Here is a 25,673-nt window from a genome sequence, read left to right on the forward strand (position 1 = left end):
GCCATCAGGGTGTTTTGGACCTCAGCCGAAAAGTTGGCGGACCTCAGCCAGGCGTGGCGACGAATCGCCCTCGTCGTTGCCATCGCTCTACCCAGCGAGTCCGTGGTATCCAGTCCACATCTGATGGAGTACCGTGCCGCATCTCGACCCTCCGAAAGGGCTTGGGCGAGTTTAGTCCGGGCCTCCTCCGGACATTGTGGCAGCACGTCCGCGATCGTGTCCCACAAAGTGGGTATAACAGCCAAGAGGAACGTGGTGTTAACTGACCGCAACCCCAAACTCAGAGAGAACATCTTTTTGCCATATTGTTCGTACCGCTTGGATTCCCGATCGGGGGAGCCGTCGGGAATGCGGTCTGGGAGTTAGAGGCCTGTATGACCAGGCTCTCGGGGATGGGGTGGGTGCACAGGAAGCAAGGGTGGCCCGGAGCCAGGCGGTGGCGCCTGGCCACGTTCCTATCTACCGGAGGACCTGTAGCGGGCCTGGACCAGGTGCCCAGAAGAACGTCAGACAAGGCCTCATTAAGCAGCAACAGAGGCTCCGAAGAGCTTGCTTGCGGTTTATGAAACTCAGTGAGGAGGTTAGTCCTCACGGCCGCGACGGGGAGCTCAAGGGATAAGGCCTTGGCCGCCCGCGTCATCACCACACTCTAGGCTGCCCCCTCCATAGCCACGGTAGGAGGGGAGACAAAGCCAGTGTCTGGCGAAGTGTCCAGATCACTGGCGTCCCCTAGCTCATCTGCCCAGTCCGGATAAGGCTGGCACTCACATGCCAGCGGGTCCTCAGACCCCTCCCAATCCGCCTCGCCACCCATCTCCTGTTGTTCAGGGTCAAATGATGGGGCCGGATCATAGAAGTAAAAATCTCCCATCGGCGTCGAATGCGGCGTCGAGCAACGCCGTTCCGGCATCGGAACCAGGCCGAGGGGGGGACTGGGGACGGCGTCGACCGTGGTCGGCGCCGGGGGCGACACCCTAGGAGCCGGCGCCGGCGAGGTCGTAAGGTCGACCGGCGACCACCCGGATCCGGCGGAGCCCTGCAGGTGTCGGGACCGGAGTCGCCGACGGCGCCGGGGCCGAAGCACCCGACGGCACCAGAGCACCCGGCCCGCTTGGGCTCCCAGTCGGGGCCGCTTGGGCCCAAAGGCGCCACGGAACCCGACGGAGGAAGTGAGCGACCTCATGGCCGCGAGGAAGGCGTCGATCTCCTCCGGCGTCGCGTTCTGCCCAGGGACCGGCGGATATGGAGCAGGCCGCAACACCTGCGGCTCCGACGGAGCCACGTGGGCAGTGTCACCCAAACCCCTGGCCGAGTCGGAGGGGGAGTCGGAAGAGCGATGTCGCCTCTTCGACTTCTTGTGCCTCTTACCTGAGGACTTGGAGCTCGAGGAGTGGTGTCGATCCTCCGAGCCGTGATGACTCCGGCCCAGTGACCGGTCCCTTGACCTCCTTCCGGACCGGGACCTCAAACGGCGCGGGGCCGACTGCCGGAGCTTGAGGTGCTTGAGGTGTTTGTGGGACCGCTCCCGCCTAGCCTTCGACATCAACCCCCGGCAGTTGGGGCACGACTTGTCATCGTGGTCGGGCCCCAGGCAATGAAGACACTGGCGATGGGGGTCTGTAACTGACATCAGTCGGTTGCAGTTGACGCAGAGTTTCAACCCGGGCATCCCTACCGGCAGCGTCGGAGTCGTTCGACTTCGAAAAATATGATCAAAAAGATCAAAAAGTTTAGTCAAAAAATGACTAAAGGGTACCACTGTTCCCAGATCGGCGCTTGCTGGCGCGGAAAAAATAGGAACTGACGTCAGCGCGCGAGGGCGGCGTCTAAGTACTCCGGCGACGTCATCCCGGCGCCAACAACGATGGACGCGGAGCCGCAGACTACGCCTACCGACACGCAAGGGTACTGCTACGCAAAAGTTTCCGGATCCAGTCTGACGCCTGGGGGATATTCTAAGGTAAGGAATCTAATACTAACCTGTTTCTTTCAGATATATTTTTTTCCCTTGTTATCAATCAGAGCTATCAACCTGTAATTCCCTGGCTCCAGTTTGTTACCTCCTTTGAAGATGGGGTAATTATAGAACCTCTTCAGGAGGCTGGGATCATTGCTCATGGTTGTACATGGTTGAAAAGTGGCACCATTGATTTGCCCAAATGAAAGTACAGTGTGTCTCCTGGCTTGATATTTTCCCAAGGACTTCTCCACACAATTACAGTGTCTAACAGAGTAGCACCTTGGGGAAGAGTGCCACAAATCTGCATGGCATAACGAAGCTGGTTTGCTTCCAAAGGACCCTATTTAATCTACAAAATTAATTGAACCCACATTTAAACATACCCGTGTTAAAAAAAAATACAAATATGCACCATTTTAACAAACAATATTTAAATCAATTTTTTTTTTTTACAAAACCCATTTACACCTTTAGATTTTGCAGACTACACTGTAGTGTATTATTATTGTATTGGAGCAGTTCTATAGCAGAGACGAAGCTGCAATGAGCTTTTTACAATTTTCAAGAGTTCCAGAGCACCTATTTGGGGGTCCGAGGTAGGCAGGGTGTTGGCTATAGTATGTTCTATGTACAAGTTGTAGGTAGTAGTGCTTGACATCTCATAGACCTGCTCCAAGCATGGTTGTGTACATCACAGCGCACACAATGTTGCTGAGAGCTCGAGAATGGGGGCTTGCTCGCATACCTACTTGTCAACTGGAGAAGACTGTAGGCTGCAACTTTCGTTTAAATTGATCAAAACATCAAGGTCATTAACACTTTCAGAACTGGAGGTGAATATTAGTACTTTTATTCACGCGAGCGTTCATTCTAAAATTAGGCTGTCTGGAGGCAAAAGAAAGTTACCATGGTTCAAGTATTTATGAATATTTATGAATAATGGTAAAGTCAATACTGACCAACCTTTCCCACAGAGATTCTGGCAAAGGAAAATAAAAGTGCCCCAATTTCATCGACTGCTTGGTGAGCTCACACATTATTTCAACAGCGGCTTTCCTAGCTAGTGCAGGGAAAATAATCCATACGTGGTTTGGGTCCACACTGGTGATGCAGAAGTTGCCTGGTGCCATGTATTAGTTTCTTCACAATTTCTGAGGTATCAACAAAGTGCTTTGAGATAGAGACCGTGGTTATAATCAAGGTAGAAGAGTGCCAGTACTATAGAAGCTTGAGCCTTTTGCAGCAACACCAAGAGTGGGAAAAACTAAAGACATCCCACTGTATGAAAGCGTTGTATGGCCACTTGATTTACTTCTGTAAAAGGGGTAGTGTGGAGTCCATGATCACCTACAAATTCCATGGTTTGGTTGACTAAGGTGGCAGGGATTCTAGTTTCCATGATAAGATTGCTGAAGGGTGAGGATACGGTCAGTTGCCAAACGCAAAAATCATCGGTTCTGAGGTGTTGATCTTAAGAAGTAGGCAAACGAACAATGGTCAACAGCTTAAAGACTATTCAAGAAGTTACGCAAGTCAATGTTGCATGAATTTCAAGCGTCATTGTAACTGGAGTGTCAACAGCATAATTATAGCAGTTGAAATTAAAGGAGAATATGCGTGGTACAGTACTCCACAGGATCAGTGGTAGTCGTAACACTTGTTCTCTCCTACCTCTGCATCTACCCCCCATAGTGCTCACCCCTCCCCATCCCTGTAGAACTCTTTGTGAAGCCAACTGCACTGTGTGCTGTAATCATCATTCATAGGAGGGAGCCTTTGTTTAGGCTAAAACCAAATCACATCCAGCAGGTGAGTGAATATTGGTCAGAGCAACAGTTCAACAATGGCTGAGTTTTTGGAACAATGTCCAATGCACACACCTCTTACAGAACATACGCTGCCTGCTCATCTCTTGCATCATGTACTTTTCATTGGAAAGCAGAAATGACCAAGTAAAAGCCACAGCCTAGGGACAAATTCACCTGAAGAGGCGTGTGCTGAAAAGAAAAGAAAATGCACTCTGCTGCGATTCATTAGTCCTAAAGCCTAGGGTTAAGCTGGAATTTGAATGGACAACTAACCTAGACCAACAGCCTTGAGGGCTGGATAAAAGCCAGCAACTCCAGCATATCCAGGGCTCGACAAAACCACTCGCCCGCTCGCATTTGCGAGGGAGAATGGATGAGGACAAGCTATTTTTAGGTCCTACTCGCCCTTTCTGGCGAGTAGGAAGACAAACTAACTTTTGTCCTCCGTCTTTGAAAACGGAACAAAAGTGACAAGATACGATTTAAAGGCATTTTTATTGCTCACAAAGGGACTGAGCAATAAAGAGACCTTTAAATCTTGTTAAGTTGTCACTTTTGCTCCGTTTTCAGAGACCGAGGTCAAGTTGGGTCGAGGGGATTTTCCAAGTTACTAGACCTGCAGGACTAGTACAATTTTTCAGATTTGTCGAGCCCTGATATCCAGTGTTCACCTTCTGAGTCCAGCCAATCTGCACACCTGTGTAGATGAAGGCAAGCACTGGAGACCGAATCCTTGGCTGTCTAGGAGTACAAATATTTCTCTAAGAGAATAAACTCTGCTGAAAGACCTAGTAGAGCATCTCTCTGGTGTAGAACGAACCTCCCATGGCCAACCAGAGACAGTGATTTGCGCTGACACCTTTCCAGGAGACCTAGTAGAGAATTTCTCTGGTATAGAGAGAAGAGAGAACCTCCCATGTCCAGCCAGAGACAGGGTTCTGTGCTAACACCTTGAAATGAGGTCACAGAAACTTAGCCTGCTGAGACTGGAAGCCAGTGAACTCCTGCTCCTCACAATAAGGGTTCTCCTTCAAGGGCATGCCCGAAGCTGCATGCTTTGCCCTGTGAATTCAGTGACAACCACCTCTCTCGCACCCAGTTTCTGCGTAGTGAATTCAAGAGCATAGGAATCAGGACATGCAGATAAGCAGCAATAGAGTCACTAAACCCAAGGAACATGATGCTCAATATTCGGTTGGTACAGTTTATGCATATATTCAAGACTCTTGTGCAATCCAAAAAGGACATTTAGGGTTCAAAGTGACAGTAGGAGGTAATAGGGGAGAGGCAAGAGCAAAAGGTTTCATCCCCCCCATTCCATTTAGACGAGGGTTTTGGCCACCACAAACCTAATAGCATACTCCCCTGTGTAGACGTGCCACATTTTTCGGCAAATGGATGGTTGCAAGTGATATCTCAAGCCCCTATCGTGCCATGCAGAGGTTATGTCTAGAAGGAGGTGTCAAGAGTAAAGAGGTTTTAAATTCCCTACCCTACTTAGTAGCATTGGCCACTGTACATCAACAGTACACCTTTTAGTGCAGCTGTGCTGCACACTTACGCCTATGATGGGCTGCTAGGGGCATGGCAATCCCCTACGTCCGCCGCATACTAAGGCCTTGGTGGGCTACTAGGGGCATGCTAATCCTCTACCCCGCCTTGTTGAGGTTGTTGTACTGAGTGATGAGTGAACCCTAATGGAATTATAATTTTGACTGTTAAGTCTTGCCCGGTGCCCTGTCCCTTTGGTCTGTGGGATTCCTTTCCAAACATTTGATGTACAAATGCACCTGACACTTTATGTATAGTGGTCACCTTGTTTAGAATAAGCCATGGATGGGTGTTTACGGTGGGAGTGCCAAGATCAGATCGACAATGCCCCACAGCTTGATTATTATCTTGGAGGCTAAATGGCCGGAGGACTACAGCCGAGTGCCACGCACTTTATGGGTATTACCTATGCATGCCTCCTCTAGCCTTTTCTTTAGGGAAAATGTGCTTTTTATCCTAAAATGTCCTGTTGGCTTTTATATCCTGATTATTTTATTACTGGAAATGTAGTGTTTTTATATTGCCTTTTTAATCTTGTAAACATGTTAGACACACACTTTGGTCACGTTTATGGTTTTAATTAACTAATAAACTATATTAACCAATCAGTGCTGGTGTGAGCCTATGCTACACCCTGTATTGCTGCTGACGAATTAGCAACCGATTATCGTGTGACGACAGTGAACACTTTTTCTGAAATAACTGATCGTGAGAGGCCTGTCATCTAGCACCCTGCATTTGCCTTTCTTCTACGGCAAGTGACCATGAGAGCCAGTGAGTCCATATCCTCCATAATCTGCAATTCAACTGAAGGCGATGCTGCGTGGCCTGTGTGTCTATACCTTGTATCTGCTGCCCTTTCGTCTGAGAAAATAATGGTAAACAGCCAACAAGGGGATCATTTACAAAAAGGTTTTCACTAAATACACGTATTTTTGTGACTCAAAAAAAGAGGACATTCCAATTCAATCATGCATTGTAACTCAACGAAGTGAAATAGAAGAACGGATTGGAACTTATCCAGAAAAAAACAGGCACACGTGGTATGAATGTACTTGAAATACATTATTTTATGATACAAGTCAGGATTAAGAACAACACATGGGGTACATATTTGCAAAACGTCATGCAAAAATCATGCCTAGCATAGACAACTTATGTGAAAAATGTGAACCATGAATCTATGTATGACAAATTGACACTTTCCTAAGGTAATATTTGTATCTGTATGTTAATGCTATCCAAACTTGTATGTATTATTAATTAATGGAAAGCCTTTATTACGGTGAGCCTTCTAAGGAAATGTTGTAACCTCAGACTGCACGAACAATGGTTCCAGAATAAAAATGTGTACACATGGTGTATTTGCAAAACATAACTGCAGACAATGCGCCTTTCCCTGATCCATAATGTGGTACTGTAAACTGTTAGCCAAAGGCTTTGTGCTGCAGGGAATCCGCCTACTTGTCCCAAGGACACAATAAACATGAACTTTTATTGGCCTTGTTCTCAAACAATATGTGCTGGGAATCGGGCTTTATGAATTAAACGCCTCTGTGGCATGCCAAAAACCATACAAAACTTTACAGCAAACTAAAAAAATCATTGAATTATCAGAGGAAATTACCGCTTTTGGGTATTTTCCATCTATCTTCGATGTGTAGAGATGCGAAGTCTCAGGTATTTTATGTGATGCATTTAGACAATTGTAGTTATATATTGGAAAGAAAATTGTGGTTCTCGATTCTTTCTTTCAAATATAACCTTAAAAATGCTGCTAACTGAAAGGAAAAGAAGGAGGACTGGGTGAAGGTGCCACAAATGACAAGACATACACTTCCCTGTGCATCCATAATGCAGAGGCTTTGATAGCCCTAATGCACTACACTCAGAGTGTGTCACTTATGCTCCCATGGGGTCCATCACCCTCCATCTGCGCTGATAGGGGGCCTAGGGTAAAGTCTGCTGCACAGTACCCTGTTTTGCGTCAATGTACAGCACTGTGTCGTGAACTTTAAACCTATACCTATCACTGCTGCTGTGTGCGCCTGGGAGCCGCAGGTTTGTGAGAACAGTGTAACCTCTGCCCAGGCTTTGGGTGTGCTTGAGTACACGTACGCTGTGTCTCAGTGCAAGCACTATACAAAAGTCAAATCGATTGGCATCGTCCTGTCTGTAGTATCAGACCAGGCAGTATCTTGGCCACATGCAGCCGTTTGCTACATGGCCTCCGTTGTGGGAAGCAGCAGACAGTGGTGCTGCAGCTATACCAGTGGCCAGTCAGGGAACGCCACCAGGTGAGGCAACGGGTGTTACAATATTGTAATCTACAGGTAGACGTATAATCTCAAGCCCTTAACACAATGCTTTTCTACGGCACGTGCATCACATGGGGTGCAGAGTCCGCCACGAAGGGCAATGTCTCTTGGCCTTGTATCATTCCCTTTGAAACATAGCTCGCCAAGAAGTAACTCTTTGAAGACTGGCTTCTCAGCACTATAAACTGAGACCATCCAGAGGGCGCGCACACTTCTGCCTCAACATTCATCCATCACTGTGACCTTCACACAGAACGACCTAGCAGGTACACTAACCCTCGGAGATATTTGAACCGCACCAATAAACGTGCAGGTACATACACATATGCAGCAGGTGCATTAACCCCGAGTGCCCTTACCCTGGCCCTTACCGTCTTGAAATGACGCCCACATTATCCAGTTCCCTGGCACCGGCTCGATTCACGGACTTGGGAGCCCAGCTCGACTGCCATGAAGCTGAATAGATACGGCACATGCTCATCGCCCGGGCTACGCCACCATCGTTCCTACTGGCCACCTCCAGTGGCACCCCGCCCACACCTTCGCGTGCCAGGAAAGAATACCAACGGAACGCTGGGAGTTGTGGTCTTGGAAGAAAGGGGAACGTGGTTGAATGGCGCGAGGCGATCACAATAAAATCATGTGTGTGTGTGTGTGTGGGGGGGGTCAATCCGCCTCCTGTAGCTATGTGCTTATGCCATTAATTTCTGGTTAAATCCTTACACAATAGATAAGTGGGGTAATGCACTGATCGGTGGCCTGTACTGGTAAATCACAAACTGAACACGTTAATTTGGGGGCTAGTGCACTTGTTGCAGGCATTTGTGTGCACATGGCAAGTCGCAATCCCAGCAAGTTATATGGGGGGCGGTGTCATGCAACCACGAATGAGAGCGAAGGGGGAGGGCAGAATGTGTCTGCGTGTGCCCGTTCAACTTCAGTAAATTGTGTGTGAAGCCCAGAAAAGGGAAGCTTAGTTTTTCACAGAAGGGACGACGTCTCTTTTCCTCGTTTCCTTCTCACGTAAACTACACTGCGTATAGATGAAGGTTGAGTGACTACTTGTAAAGCAAAATAAAAAAATCGGACGGTTCCTGGAAGGAGCCTGGCTATCCATCCTTCACGTCGAGGATCAGTCACTTCCAGGAACAACCCACCCACCCCCGGGTTCGGGTGGAGGCATGCACAAAACCAGGCGAGTACAGTATGTCGCAAGACTTCAGTTATGCAAGGCTCATAGGAGCGTGAGGAATCAGGCATACATTATATAGTGTGTCAGAAATAAAGAGACAGAAGCAGCATTTAATTGGAAGCCCAACCCACTCTAACCCATTCGAAACCATATCTCCCATCCTAAACTTTCCACATACAAATCCGTGATTTCAGATGCGTTAGTCTGCAATCGGAGCAAACAACCTACAATGCCCAGACTGCATTAGGCTACAGCTCAAAAGTCCAGGACTGAAAACAAGTTCTGTTGTGACCTAGCTGGTCACCCTGTTCAAAAATGTGGCTTCCTGGTTGACAGGGGTGACTACCCTTCTTAAGCCACAACCACAATCACAGTAAGGGTGAACCATAAAAAGGCACTAAATTCCTCAGGTAGCTTTGCACAAAAGCAGTCAGGCTTAACAAGGAGGCAACGTGTAAAGTATTTATGCACCACTCAAAAATTAATGAAGATTAAAAAAAAACTCACTAAAAAAAACACAACATCCCCTCCCCCCCAAAAAAATCCCACACCAACTTAGAACAAGCATTAGCAAAGCCAGTAGGTCTAGCGTAAGCATGGGCGGATTTTGCGGATCCACGATTCACGAATTTGCGAATTCACGGATCGGCGGATTTGGGGGCGGGGCTTCCTCGAGTGTGTGGGCGGGGACAAACGGAAGGGGCTTCCATGCGAGCGCACATGCCTCTTGTGTGTATAAAAGGTCAGAGACCGATCAGAGCGGCAGATTAAGAGACAGAAGCTCCTGGTCACAGGAACAGCACGGGGATTGCGCTCGTGAAAGTCAAAGATGCAAATGCCTCTGGCCTGCATCACAGCGGATTTTCGATGGTATATTTGGGAAGAAGGCACACCTGCCCAGCCTCCACAACGCTCACGATTGATTTTGGGCTGATGAATGAGTCACTGAATTTAAGCTTCAACTAGGGCACATGCTTTATTGATATCTGCAAGTGTTTCCTGTTGAGGTTTATTTTTTGTGCCAGGACCGTCGTGCCAGAAGGAACCCTGCCCTTCATATTTATTCAAGAAGACACCACCGTTTTTCCCCATCGTAAATAATTTACGATGGCGCCGGCACCAGCGCCATCCTGAAAAAGTTACTTAATTAGCTTCAACAGGAAGCTCCAACTGATAAAATAAAGCAGGCGCTCGAGCCCCTGCTGCATCTTATCTATTAGAGCTTCCTGTTGAAGCTAATTAAGTAACTATTTGAGGATGGCGCTGGCAGCTTGCCGGCGCCATCGTAAATTAGGCTTTGAACTTTTGACCACGGAATCCGCCGCTCGCGGATTGCGGATTTTCGGTAAATTCGCGAGAGTTCGCGGACCGCAAATTTACCGAAAATCCGCAAAATCCGCGATCGGAGCGGATTTTGCGCTCATGCTTAGTCTAGCGTAATCCGCCCGCTTTTTATCAATTCTTGCATGGCTTTTGCAAAAACGTATTGTTTGGGATGTATATATTTCCCAAACAATACTTTTTTGAGATGTGTGTGTATATATATATATATATATATATATATATATATATATTCACACACACACACAAACACCCTCCCCTTGAGACAAACATGTTTTTAGTTTTCAAAAAAGCACACATACAATAGCACTTTGAGGTGAACTACTTTGTGTGTAGAGGTGCGCCTTGTGAAAGAATAGCATGCCTTAAACTCATATTGGAGTCAGCCAATGGTTCAGGAGGGGTGAAGAGTTCCCCTTGATCAATGCTTGAGTAGGTAATGAAAGAAAAGGAAGGCAAGAAAGAAGGGAAAAAACCTGAGAAACAACAAATGAAAACAAGAAATAATGATTGAAATAATGAAAGGGTAAGAAAGACAGCAGGCAAGAAAGAAGGAATGAAAACAAGAACGGAATGAAAGCAAGAAAGAAGGAATGATGGAAAGAAGTCAAGAGAAAAAAAGAATGAAGGAAAGAAAAAGCAAGAAAGAAGATAGTCGATTTAGCTAGAAGATCCTATCATGTATTGTGGATGGTCATTGCTTGACCATCGCTTTGGTGGTCAACGCGGCCTGTCATCGCTGTAGATCTTGCGTTACCACACATCGCTGAAAGACAATGTAGCACAAACAGTCGGGTTTATTGGTGTTGTACGCTGCAGTTGTCACAGGTGGCAAAACTTCAGCGCAAACTGGCCCGTTTGAGATCTCAAAGAGCCCAAATCAGGATTTCTCCTTTACTTCAAAGAAGGAGGTCACACTGAGGCCAGCGAAGGGTCCAGGACCTGGGGAAGCACCTTCTGAGGTTCAGGAATTCACTCCAGTAGAAACCAATAGGGCTCAGGCAGATCAAGGTGCAGGTTCGGCAGGTCCAGTGCAGCAAGCCAGGTGGTAGTTGAAAGAGGGCTCTGGAGCTTGTTGTGCCCCTGTAACTCAGAACAGGAGGTCAGCCACCTGACCTTGGAGTCACTCTGCCTGGGGTGAAGGGAGCAGGTCCAGTCTTCCTTCTCAGAAAGCAGGGCAGGCTTCAAGCAGCAGGGCAGTCCTTCTTCTGTAGTGTTCACAGATCCAGGAGTGTACTGAAGAGCTGTCCTGAGGTTCCAATATTTATACTCAATGCCAGCTTTGAAGTAGGAGTAGATTCTTCTAGACCTCCCGCCATATCTGAATCAGGAATTTCCTTTCTTCTCCTGCCTAGGCCCCAAGATATTTGAGGTGACAAAAGCCTGGAGGCAAGTTCTTTGTGAGTGTATTCAAGCAGCCACTTTGAAATGTATGTGGGGCAGGGAAGAGCACCACCCCTCCCATCCTGCCAGGATGGTCTATCTGGCCAACACAAAGTCCCCCTTTGTCTCACTGTACAGGAGGAATAGACAAAGGCTGTAACTACACCTAGTCATGAGGCTCAGGACACAGGTTGCAGGCACCAAATGGTTAGGACAAGAAAATACCACTTTTCTAAAAGTGGCATTTTCAGAATTGTGACCTAAAATCCAACTTTACTATTAAAGAGGATTTTGATTTATAATTAGGGCTCCCGGTTTTATGGTATTTATTTTTTTGCAATTTCCGTCTGTATTTATCCATATTTCTTTTTCGGGCATTTTTTCTGTATTTATCTACATTTATTTTTGCCACAAGCAAAAGATGACGCTACAGCCAGTATTTTTCCACAATTATTTAAATTGACAATGCAACACAAGGAGCTTGTAAATAAGCCCCAATCTGTGATCTTTGTCGAAGGCCTGGAGGCAGGCAGGACACAGGTCATGTTGGGTCATTAGATTCCTGCTTGGGGAGAAAAGAAGATTACTGTTGGGTAGAACTTAACCCTCACTCTTTGTCCCGGTTTAAAAGATTTAAGCCTATTGGCTTGAATTCCCATGATACAAACGTGCAGAGCTGTGTTCAGTGTGATAATTAGGTTTTTGTTTAATACACTCCTGGCACTGCAGGTTGGCGCACACAGTGCACGTCAAGCGTGACATGCTTTAGAATAATTTGTAATTATTTAATGCACATGCACTCTGCATTGTTTAATGAAACATTTAATTTTCGCTTCATGCAGCCTGCCTGTTGGAATGCAACAAACATTTTAAGATATTATGAAAGTGTTTAAAAAATAAAATGGCACGGTGTGTGATGTACGTAGTTAATTTTTAAAACACAATTTTTTAAGTGATTTTCCACATACAGAACGTCGTGTAAAATTTAGAACAAAATAGTGTCTCCCAGTTCATAAGCTCAAGAAACATTGAGCCTCGACTTCTCTCTCCTCTTCTACCTCCTCCAACGCTCCCTCAACCACCACCCCTTGCTTCACCACTTCCATTCTCCCTCGAGGGTTCCCCTCACATATATTGACAGCGCAATCCTTTTGAACCAGCTGACAAAGCATTTTACCCAGTGCCCATCATAACCTGTGGAATGTCTATGATGTCGATCTCCCAGTGGATCTCTTTCCAGATAGGCCATCACCCCCAAATCACACACCTACTTATACAAAGGGTTTCTGCTTTCCACAAGGTGTGTAGTGTAGTTCCGGGCCGTCATATTATTTACATTGCTAATCCGTGCACCTCACAAAACGAGTCCTAGTAGAGCTAGTCACATATTGATTGCAGTCACATTACATACAAGCCAGTGACTGCTGCTGTCACAGATATCACACCACAGAACTGGGTAGCTGATGTACCCTCACGAGTGGGAAAGTGATCAGCTGTAGAGGGACTACGAGATGGGAAGAACAGTTGTAGCTTGCCGTCTAGAAAGGGGGCGCACTTTTTATATCCACGTGTCAAGCACCGGCTCTGCATCCCCAGAGGCAGCTGCTGCTGCTTTCCAGACCTGCTAATTCCATCAGGGAGCGGAGTCCGTCCTAATCTGACTCTGGCAAGGGCTCTAAAAGGGGTGAAATAACAAAGCAGCCTCATTAACAAATAAATGGTCTTTCAAAGACCTGTGAAGTACTCGGGTGCGGCTGGCAGCTCGGGAAGCTGTCACCTCTTAACCCTCTAAGGAAGGGGAGACACTAGACGGCAGCACAACAAAATATACTAGTATTTTCCAGGTTTTTATATATAAATACAGATAAAGGAAAACTTGTTTCCGTCTGTATTTATATGTAAAAATACGTAAAAACGGGAAACCGGGAGCCCTATTTATAATATATTAGAGACCAATCATGACTTTTCTACCTGTTCCCAAACACGTTATCACTTATTAAAAGTAATAAGGTAATCCTATGTTATCCTATGAGCGTGTTAACCCTTGCAGTAGGGATAAACTAATCTGAGACTTTTTCACTACCAGGACATGTAAAACTTAAAAGTGCATGTCCAACTTTTAAATACACTGAAAATGTTTTGTAAGTGGGTGGCACAATAAGTGCTGAAGGCCCACAAATGCGAAAACAACAGTTGATGGACAGAATGCAGAACAATGTCATACATTCACCCCAGTACAGAGATCTGGGCCTAAATCCATAGTTTTTTTTGCTCACCATGCCAGAAACCGGGCCCAGGATGCTCGCTTCCGGTCCAGGGAAGACATGGTTTGGCAGTTCGGGCTGGACTGTTCCCATCAGGCACAGGGTCAGACTGATTTGCATATGGCCATGTCTGAACTGGGATGGCAGAGTGAACTAAAGAATGATGATGGATTAAACCAAGATCAGTTGACGGGGGGGGGAGAGTGCTTGCAATGTTCAACATTGCGTCCATCATTCCCTTTGGTTTTGCTTTGAAGGCCCACAAATAGCATTTAATTTACAGGCTCTGGGTACATGCTGTAACACTTTACTAGGGATTTACTAGTAAACTTCTTGTGCCAATCAGGTGTAGGCCAATTTTTTCCATGTTTAAGGAGTGAGCACAAGCACTTTAGCTCTGGTTAGCAGTGGCAAAGTGCACAAAGTCCTAAAGGCAACAAGACAAATTTCAGCAAACAGGAGGGGGTAGCCAAAAGGTTTTGGGGGAAGACCATAGTAGGGCTGATCGATTTAACACCAGGCATTGAGTCAAGGAAGCTAATTTAGTGGACTGATTCAAACACCTGGAGAAATTGGAGAAGTTAGAGAAGGATTTTCGTTCAGAAATCTTAAATATCGACATCGGTCGAGGATTGATTTTATCCTAATTAGCTGTGCCCTGGTTGACTCTGTTAAGAGTGTAGGCTACATCCCTTCGCACCTCTCCGACCACTCTGCCATGAAGCTGCAACTTGAGTGGGGGGATAAGCTTCCCACTCGGACGTGGTCTTTTGATAGATCTCTCCTTAACTCTTTGGAGGATATAGAGTTTATACAATCAGAAGCACGGGAGTTCTTCATAACCAATACTGGTTCAGCACCACTTGGCGTTGTCTGGGAGGCCTTTAAGTGTTCATTAAGAGGAATGATAAAGAATAGGACTGTATACAGAAGAAGGCAGTATATGGAAGAGGTGTCTTCTATCGAAGCGAGTATGACAGCAGCCCAGATAGACATTGATAACTGTAGGGTTGACGATAGTCATGATTTATCCCTGAAACTCGCAAAACTGGCAGAATTGAAAAATAAATTGTCATCTGTTCTAGATAAGCGTATTTTGCAGAGATGGGAGGCGAGCAAATTATCTCATTTTCAATATGGGGAGGGGGCTGGAAGGTTGCTGGCATGGAAAGTAAAATCTGATTGGGTGCGAAATCATATTGACTCGGTTACAACAGACAGAGGCACCTTTACAAAAGACGTAGACATTAGGGAAACCTTTAAGGATTTCTTCCAGGCAATATATCAGGAAAATCTTAGTGTTACATCTGAAAACATTACAAGCTGGCTAGAGGATATCTCTCTACCATCTCTGTCGGTTGTACAGAGTAATTTCTTAGACAAGGAAATAATCAAGACTGAGGTAGAGCAGGCCATAAGGGGAGCTAAGGGAGGTAAGGCTGCAGGAACTGACGGCTTACCGTCTGAAATTTATAAAAACTTGATATTAGAGGTGTCTCCCGTCCTGGCGGCCTTATTTAATCAGATATTGAGGGAAGGAGAGGCCCCCCCGCCTCCTGGGATAACGCCTCCATAACACTTATCTTGAAGCCAGGAAAGCCCCCATCCGACTGTGGCTCGTATCGGGCAATATCAATTTTAAACGCTGACTACAAGATTCTTGCGACTATATTGGCCAAAAGGCTCAGTCAGGTAGCCCTGGATATATTGCATCTCAATCAAAAAGGTTTTATAAAGGGGAGGCAGTTATATGAGCTCACTTACGATCTCGTAGGCGCCATAGATGTGGCTACGAAGGAAGCTTTGCCCCTCTCGGTTCTTACGTTGGACGCCACCAAGGCCTTCGACAGGGTGAATTGGTTATACCTGTCGGAGGCCTTGCTAAAATTCAACGTGGGGGACAAATTCCGTAGAGCAATAAATCTGCTATACAGAAGCCCTTCAGCCTCAATTTTGATCAATGGGGGCCTATCCGAGCCATTCAGGGAAACGAGGGGTACGAGACAGGGTTGTCCCCTGTCTCCCCTGTTATTCGACTTATATATAGAGCCATTCGCACAAAAATTAAGAGAAAACACACTAATTAAACCTTTTGTTTATTGCGATTGGGTCAAAAAAGTGGCACTTTACGCAGACGATATTATGATCTTTTCACCAGACATTAATACTGCGTTCCCAGAGGTCATAGATGTAGCCCTGGAATTTGGAAAGGTTTCAGGATATGAGGTGAATGCCTCCAAAACAGAGTCAATGTCATGGAATGTCAACTTAAATACCCATAAAGAAACATCAAGAGCTAACTTGCGGTACCTGGGGATCAATATAGTCAAAGACATACATTTGATAGCCTCCTCAAACTTTGTTAAAGTAGCAGCGCAGTGCCGAAAATTGATGAGAGCTTGGGCACACCTCCCTCTTACCATTTTGGGGAAGGTAAATCTTGTAAAAATGTCTTTTCTGCCAAAGGTTTCTTTTTTATTTAATTCAATTCCGCTGTTTTTTGACCCCAAATTAATTTCAAAGCTGTAGAGCGAGATTTCTTCATTCATTTGGAACAATAAGAATCCAAGAATTGCTTGGAAAAAGATAAGGCGTTGCAGGGAGAAGGGCGGGTTGGCGGGCCCAGATCTCCAGGCTTACGCATGGGCATTTCAGTTATCACATGCACAAATGCTTTTGAAAACACCAACTGAAACAGGCGTGGGCCTTATGTTTTCCACCTTGCTGAACTGTGAGGGAGTTGGACAGGGCAGTTTCTTGTTTAAATTTGGAGACCCTAAATTTAAAAAAAAATAAATAAAGCTGAAGGTACTACAGGGGATGGCCAATACGTGGTATAAAGTGAGGCACTTGATCAAACTAGGCTATCACTCAAGTAGAGCTCCTATATGGGATTTACCTGCGCCCCCAGCCTGGGCGGAAGATGTATTAGCACTACCACTTAAAGAGGCTGGAATTGTATCCTGGGGCGACTTGTTTATGGATGGATCTCTACTTCCATGGAACTACTTGGTCAACAAAGTTGGGCCTAGACTCTCAAGATTCAAATATTTACAAATCTCAAGTTGGGCTCAGGCATCTCGTACACAGTCTTCGCGGAACAGCAGCTTACCTATAGGAGAGGAAGTGAATTAGAGGCGTGTCTGGTGGATAAACCCCCTGTAATGAAGGAGATCTCGCTTTGGTATAACATGATCTTAGAGGAAGCAGATGGTAAATTTTGTCTCCCAACGCTACTGTGGGCTGAGTCGATGCCAGGAAAAGACGTGGTAGAACTCTGGTCAATTTCATGTAGAGTGCTGTGGGACTTGGTCAAACCAGCCTGGCTCCAAAGGAACCATCTATTTACAATGCATAGGGCTTACTATTCCCCGCAGAGGCTGTCAAAATTTTCCCTGACAGGCCCGGTCTCTTGCCCAAGATGTGGACTGGGGGCGGCGTCCGACATTCACATGTTCTTTGAATGTCCGCAAATTACCTCCTTCTGGGATTCCATAAGCAGCAAACTGTCCTCGATACTGGATTCTCACATCTCCATAGATCTAGGCCTAGTCATCTTTGGTCTGAGCGGGAAGTCCCGCAGCGCTGCCTCTAACCTGGTGTTCTATTCCATTCTGGCGGCGCGCAGGGAAATTTGCAGACATTGGAAGGACGCCTTGCCGCCCACTTTCTATGAATGGCGTTCTTCAATCCTCCAGATCTCAAAACTCGATCTGGCAAGGGGAGGGAATCAGGGAAAGAGAGCATTTTGGAACCAGCTGGAGTGGTCACGCTGAGCCTGGGGTTTTTTTTGTGTTTTTTTTTCCCCAGGTCCAATGATTAATGCAGACATGGCTCACCTTCAGGCTCTGCGGCAGTATGCTGCGGCGCTTTTGGGGCCCTGTTACCTCGGGCACTATTGACCAACAAAATAGCCCATACGCCAGAGTTTCATGGTTTGCCAGCAGTTACTGTTGGGATTTGGTCGCCCTCCTTCCTATGCTATCCCTGCCAGCTGCCGCTGAGACAGTACAGAGGCACAGCCTGATTTTCTGCTCTGTGGCAGTTTTTGTTTTGATAGATTGGAGCCATGTACGCAAATGAGGATAAAAAAAAATTTATTTTATTGGGAACTTTTGTCATTTAATTAACAGCATTTAAAGTAATGTGAATACACTTTAAGATGGCTGCCACGTTTTCTACTATGAGGTTGCATCATGTACAGCTGTGAACAGTGAATATCCTCTTTCTATGTCAGTGCCTATGCATTTGCAGTTTTTTTAAGCATTTAAAATGAAATCTGTATGTGGTTCGATAGCGTGAACAAGGCCGTGAGGCCACGGCTGAAACGTGTTGATATTTCACTCTTTGGATTAAACGCCAGATAACAAACACATTGAGTGCCGATATCGCTTTTTACTTCCAAAGGAGGAGGCGTTTCTTTGCACAATATATTATATATCAATTTCCACTCCAGGCTGCCGAACACCATAGTCCGGATGCCTCTGTCTTAGGAGAGTGGTTTCACGTATGTTCATATCCCAAAGGAACACTGAGCATTATGCGGGTCGCTAAAGGTACCATTTAATCGATGTCATAAGTAGACGCGTTTTGGCACAATCCCTTACTTAATACTGATTTACATTTAAGATCACATGATAATTTTTTTTGTTTTATAAAAATTTTATTTTTTCGTACACATGATAATTTTTAAATACCTCGGCATCTACTCCCATTAAAATCACAAGGCATTTACTATGGCGAATCCTTGTCCTATCTCCATTTCTGATTACAACAAGCGTGTGGCCATCTTTAAGTGTGTTATTGCTCTAACAATTGATGTCAATCGCAGTGTCCTTGGGCATATTATAGCTTGAGTAGCTCATATTTTTCTGAGAAATTCCACAGGCGGCACATTATTATCATTACACACTGGGTAGATTGCTTTAATTAAAAATTGCAAATGGGAAAAGCCTTTGTTCGATATGTAGTACCTGCTCCCCTCGTTGCTGCAATTACAGAAAATATGTCCGAAGGTGCCGGTTATAGTAGCCAAACGCCTTTACATTTTGTAATGTCCGTTTTCGGCGGGCCTACCTCAGTGGCTGCACCAGTTCTGACAGTTCAACCTAAATATTTTCACCAATTTCTACTCCAGGCTGCCGAACACCATAGAACGGGTACCTCCGTCTTATGAGAGTGGCTTCACGTATGTTCATTTCCCAACAACATTCCCAAAGGAACACTGAGCATTATGCGGGTCGCTAAAGGTACCATTTAATCGATGTCATCAGTAGACGTGTTTCGGCACAATGCTTTTCTCAATACTGTTTTACATTTAAGATCACATGTTAGTTTTTAAATACCTCAGAATCTACTCCCATTAAGATCACAAGGCATTTTCAAACCCCGCCTGTTCCACATCCCCACTCAGCGCTGCCCCCGCAATCTTCCCCCAAAAACCAAGCGTCATGGTTCAATTTCAAAGTCTATGATGAACACTCAATCTCTAAAACTCTTTCCTCCCTAAGCCCCAACAATCACTTCAACGACCCTCTCCCTTCAAATTGCCTTGCCGCTGTCTCTCAGGCTATCATCCCATCCTGGACTACCATAATAAACTCCTCTCTCCTACAGGGATCAATTCCTGACTCTCTCAAAGCCGGCCAGGTGGTCCCCATTCTTAAAAAACCCACTTATATCCTGCCTCTCCTGACAATTACAGACGTATCTCTAACATCCCTCGCCTAGCTAAAGTGCTGAAAAAATGTGTTCAGCAACAGTTAAGCCAACACATCGCTAACTTCCACCTTCTAGACGACTTGCAATCTGGTTTCAGACCTGGGCACAGTATGGAAACTACACTCCTCCACATTGTCGATGATGCCCTTCAAGCCCTTGACCAAGGCAAAACCTGTCTCTTGATCCTCCTCGACCTATCCTCGGCTTTTGACACGGATAACCACGAAATTCTCCTGAATCGCCTCAATCTTAGGATGGGTCTTGATGGCACGGTGCTGGCCTGGTTCCGATCCTTCCTCCAGAACCGCTCGCAGAGAATCCTGATCAACGGCAACCTATCCGCCCCCTCTCCGATCACAGTTGGAGTCCCCCAAGGATCAACCTTATCCCCTACCCGTTTCAATCTGTACCTCGAACCGCTCTCAGAGGTGCTGCGCACTTCCAATATCTCCTACTACATGTATGCCGATGACACACAGCTCTACATCAATATCTCTTCTCCTGAGGATATCCGTTCCCTGAATGAGGCCTTAAATCTAACTGTTTACTGGCTCACATCCAACCAGCTCAAACTCAACGCCAAAAAAACGGAGTTTCTCTTAATCTCACCACCTAACGCCAATACAGACATTCAAGCTTGGACCAAGGCTATCACAGCGCAAAACTGCTCTCCTACCATCATTGACCCTGCTAAATCCCTGGGAATTACCTTAGACGGCAACCTGAACATGCGGGGCGATATCAACCTGATGGCCAAAACCGCCAGATTTCACCTGAACTACCTACAAAACTTGAAACCTTTCCTCTACCCTCCTGATCTAAAATCAGCTATCCAGGCCTTAGTCACCTCTCGACTAGAATATGGTTGCTCCACTCTCGCAGGCCTGCCCAAGACCTCTCTGGCACCCTTGAAAGCCTGCCTCAACGCCGCCGCCAGACTCCTAACTGGCTCCAAGAAGTTTGACCACATCTCTCGAAACTGGCTTCCTCTCGAGGCCAGAATCCAATTCAAACTGGCTTGCATCACCCACAAGGCCCTCTATTCCAAGTCCCCTGCTTTTCTCGTACAGAAACTTGTATTATCTGGAGGAAGCAGAAACTCCCGGTTCGCCAGTGCCCTTTTGCTCCAACTCGCACGCTTCAAGAAAAAAAGAACATACACCCGGGCTTTCTCTGGGGCCGCTCCAAGAATATGGAACTCACTCCCACTCGCCATTAGAAGGATACTGTCTGTTGCCCACTTAAAAAAAGAGACCAAATCGTTCCTAATGGGTAACTTCCTCTCCTAAAGCTCACACTACAATCACCCTCTCAACCTGCCTTTACCCATCATCATTGTACTAATCTGTGGCTGCCTTCCTTATGTTACCCACCCTGCACTTCGAACTACCCTCTGGGTGATGACACTGTTTGTCTAGTTCATCGCATCGCTTTTGCTCCTATCCTGTATAGTAGTCGATTTTTATGATTGTTTTGTTTTACCATATACTGTTTCTATTTGTTCCTTTATCCCTTGACTCTCCTTCCCCCTTGCTATATATTCCCCTGATCCTACTGTAAAGCGCTCTGATACCCTCACGGGTCTGGTTCGCGCTCTATAAAACACTAAATAAATAAAATAGACTCATTGTCTTATCTCCATTTCTGATTACAAAAAGCTTGTGGTAATCCTTAAGTGTGTTATTGCACTAAAAATCGATTAAATGGTACCTTTAGCGACCCGCAGAGCGCTCCGTGTTCCTTTGGGAATGTTGTTGGGAAATATATATGTCCATCTCCAATCATTTGCTATATGCTCCTACCAGAACCTGCAACCCTTGGGAGGTGGCGCGCTCGCCAGCGGAGCCAGCCGGTAATTTAAATAATGGTGTGGTATTGTACTGTACTGTCTCACAGTATAATTTGCCAGCTCTAATGTTCGAGACTGCATTACAAAGCTGTGATACACATGATGCGAGAAGCATGGGGGGAGGTTGCTCAGGAGCCGGTGTTCTAACTATATGCTCATCCGTCATTTTGTACACCCCCTATGTCAGAGGGGTGCCGATACATGCAGGTTCTGCCTGTCTATTCGTGCCCCCCGTCTGGCTGTGCACACCCTACGAGTGGAGTATCCAAAATGCGGTCCTTTGACGAACAAAATATCCTTAAAAATGGTGGAATATTCAGCGTTAAGTCCGTGCCCTAGAGAGACCCGCTTAAAATATAGAAAGAAAAGGCCTTTTCAATTCAGTTTTATCTACGCGGGGCCGCCATTTTGAGCTTTAGCATGGATGGTGCCAAGGCATAGCCTCGGAACCTACAAAAAATATTGTTTCATTGTAAGCAACATAAAAAGGTTCCAGGGCGAAACAATTTATAATCTGTATTGCGAATTAGCTTTCGGTCCCTTCTCCGGCTCTTTGTTAATTTAACGTATTTGAACTTAAATCGCAACCGACCACAGACTTAATGAACTCCAGTTGTATACTTTAACTCTGAGTGGGGAGCTTAAAAATACATTCATCTAAGACATGGACCATAGTGCGGCTGCGCAGAATTATGCGCATGCGTGGAAACACGGGGGGTGTACAGACAGATGGGGTGAGGCTATCGATAGAACACCGGCCACACATCTGATGATCGAATATCTACATGAGCTAGGTACGGGCCGTCACTTGGTTAGATGGTTAGCGGAGTCCTTACAAATACACACAGCACCGCGGCTGGACTTCCTACGCGCCCATTGGGACGCAGACTTGCAGCGACCCTGTACGGACGGCAAATGGGAAGACATTCTTAGGGGCCCTACCCGCATCCCTCGCAATGCAAGATTCCGGCTTATACAATACTACATAGCCCATAGGGCGTACTTGACCCCAGTCAAAATAAATAAATACTTCAATCGCACTGATGCAGGTTGTCCTTGTTGTGGTAAGCTGGGGGGGGGGGGGGGAGACCTTCCTCCACGTGCTGTGGTCCTGTACATCCATACAGTCACACTGGGAAACAATCACTAGAAATGTGGCGCAGTTCACAGGGCACACGCTTAACTGGTCGTGGGTGGTGTGTATCCTGGGGTTGTACAAGAGGTCTAGCAAACACAAAGATACATCCTGCTACACTGACCTCGGCCTAATAGTAGCTAGGCACCTGCTCACGGGGTGGTGGAACTCACCGGAGGCTCCCCCAGTGAAATCCTGGTACCAATCGTTAATATGTTGTGCGCATGCTGAGAGTATAGCGCTGCGACAAGAGGACGCGATAGGCATCAGGAAGCAGCATGAATAGGTGCCTGACTGGCGCCTGCAGTCTCGGACACAACACACATGGCGAGCAACCACACAAGATGCAGACATAGTCCCGTATACTGCGTAATAGTATTGTGAGGCCCCCTCTTCCCTCCCCCTCCCCAGTTGACATATATCCAGGTTTAACAACATGCAGCATTTCCATTGCACGTGTGTGCAGATCGACAACAAGTAATCAGGAAAGCATAGTTCGGAACGATGCCCCCTAACCTATAGACCTTCAGCTCTTTATATGAGAGGAGAGAAACGTGTTACCTACCCTGTTCGCAGTTATGTTTTGTTGCAAGCTCTTACCGAAAAGAGAAAACAAACTTTTGTTTTTATGGACAAATATTGATATGTACAACCGCTCAGACGGTTTATTGCTGTAAAAAGAACATAAGTACAATCGGAAGAGGGGCCAAAAACACCTGCACAGTTATGTAATACCTGAGTGGATGTGTACTACATAGAAAATGTGAAAATCAATAAACAAATTTAAACAAACGAAAAACGAGACTGCGTTACAAAAAGTTGTGACTGCTCCAGTCCATGATAACCACCAAAGTTGATTTCATGCTTATAGCCCTATTACTATGTTTTGCAAAGACTATGTATTGATGCGCCTTTCTATACTTCACAGTGTGTTCAAGACCGCTGGCCGGTCGAAACGCATTACAACAGATTTATGAAGCAATAAATCTATGTGTGCATTTGCAATTCTCATCTGAGAGTGCGCTTTATTGACTGGTTGGCAAAATATAAATATATATATACACACACACGCACATACATACACACGCACTCACACATATACATACAAACTCACTGTGTGATATTTCCGGACCATGAAAATAACGGAGCGTGCTTCTACTAAGACATTTTTAAATAGAACATCGAACAAAACATATAGATACATTCTAGATCAGAAAACTAATTTAGAGGAGTAAACTCCCAATAGATCTTGGGTTGCAGCCCCAATCAAGTCAGCAAGAAAGCTGGGGGTAATGTTTGAAACACCGTTTAAAGATGGGAGGCCACATTCCCTAAGATCCTGCCACTACTCTCTATCACTAACAGAAACGAGTATTGGCAAATCTAATTGTTCTTGCCTTTGGGATGACTGGCTATGCCAATGATGCAGCAGCTGTGTCATTTTATAGGCTTGTGTACCACACATGCACCCGCCTACAAAATACCTGGGGGCTTTTTTTTATCATCCCGGATGGATTGGTAAAAAAAAAGAAAAGAAAAAAAAAAGTAGTGCCAAAACTATTTTTTTTTTAAGTGGGGGGCACAAGGAGAACGGGGGTGTAGGAGAGTAGGGTCTGCTTCCTATGGTCACCCCCACTTTTTGCTGTGATTTTCTGTTTTTTTTACTTTAGTGTGGCTGTGGGCCTGCTAATCAGACCCACAGGCCAGCTGTTCTCTCTCTAAATTGATACCATGTACTTTAGGTCCTAGGAAGCTTGTTTCCGGTCCAGGGAAGGCATGGCTTGGCAGTTTGGGCTGGACTGTTCCCATGAGGCACAGGGCAGACTGATTTGCATATGGCCATGTCTGAACTGGGGTGGCAGAGTGGGCTAAAGAACGGTGATGGATTAAACCCAGATCTGTTGACTGGGTGTGAGTGTTTGATTGGTTCAGATGCTCCGTCCATCACCACCCACTTTTGTACCGCTTTGTTCTATGATATAGCCATACCATAAACTCTTAAGTGCATTATAATCCTCGTGGTTAAATGCTAACTTTGGTTTAGCTTTATCAAAACATGTCGTGTAAGGTGTCAAAAGCTTTGGAATACTACCACCCCCCCCCGCCAATTCTGCCGGCGGGGTAGCATTCCACCCTTCTAGAGGGAGATGACATGTTGGTTACTGCTTTACCCGGTTAAACAGAGCCTCAGCATCACAAAATTAATACTGCTGCCACAGACACGAGTCTGACCTCCTGCTGCTGGACGAAACTCCGGCAGGGGAGGCCTGGACAATAGGTTTCCTGCCTTGGAAGGTGCTAGCACCTCCCCAGACAGGCTTTTAGTGTATTGGGGCAGGGAGGGCTGCAAAATGAGACACTGCCTGGGGCACACAAGGTGCTCCATGCATAGCCCGGTTCAAACCAGTTGCTGGGGCACTCCAGCCCCAGCTCTGGGGCGAAACTGGACAAAGAGAAAAGGGTATAACCACCCCCTTCTCAGGGTCCACCCATAGGAGGGACCTAGCAGGTAATCCAGCCCCTTAGTTTGGTATAAAGTTAGGAGCTGTGTCTAGAGACATCAGATTACCCTGGAAAGAAACTACGACACAAAACTCTTGGACTTCGACATTCTATGCTGACTAGAAGACTGAAGATCTCCCTTGTGGTCAAGGAGTGACCACCCTGTTCAAACAGGCACCACCAGTAACTTGCCAGTTTGCTTTGTCGACGCTCCCGATGGAACCCGATGACTCAGCTAATCAGGACTGGACTTCCAGACTTCTTGGACTCCGACCCACATCCACAGCAAAGCTGAGACTAGTGGCAGACACAAGAGACGTGGGACCAGACTCCCCGGACATCTTGCAAATTGCTAACTGCATCGACTCCTGAGGTTACTCGCAGTTGTGCATTGGGGCACGAGAAGCCCCAGCCCCGAGCAACATCTGCACCAGAGCTCAGCCCTCCACACTCCACGGGTGCCGCTTGGGGCCCGCTCCTGTATTTCAGCTTGACGCGTCTTCCCGGTTGCTAGCCCGTTGGCTAGTGAGCCTCCTGAAGACGATGCTTTTAATTTTCAATGCTTGCCTGGTTGCTCTGGGCTTGCTCCAGCTTCCTTCCAAACGAGAAGCTCCTCAGACCTTGCTGGTCTGAACTGAAGCGAATCTTC

General features: G+C 46.3%; 1 protein-coding gene across 3 annotated transcripts in view; it reads right to left on the reverse strand.

The window, feature by feature from the left end:
* BCKDK (branched chain keto acid dehydrogenase kinase) overlaps positions 1-25,673 on the reverse strand; it is a 232,964-nt gene that overhangs the window by 139,638 nt on the left and 67,653 nt on the right. Inside the window, exon 1 of one of the 3 annotated variants that reach the window (XM_078652495.1) lies at positions 8,009-8,174. The exons of the other annotated variants lie outside the window; for them this stretch is intronic. The gene's annotated coding sequence lies outside the window, so the exon portion shown is untranslated. Of the gene's footprint in view, positions 1-8,008; positions 8,175-25,673 lie in introns of those variants that run through there. 3 annotated transcript variants of the gene reach the window in all.

The sequence above is a fragment of the Lissotriton helveticus genome, chromosome 7 (assembly GCF_964261635.1).
Source record: "Lissotriton helveticus chromosome 7, aLisHel1.1, whole genome shotgun sequence".
Lineage (NCBI taxonomy): Eukaryota > Metazoa > Chordata > Amphibia > Caudata > Salamandridae > Lissotriton > Lissotriton helveticus.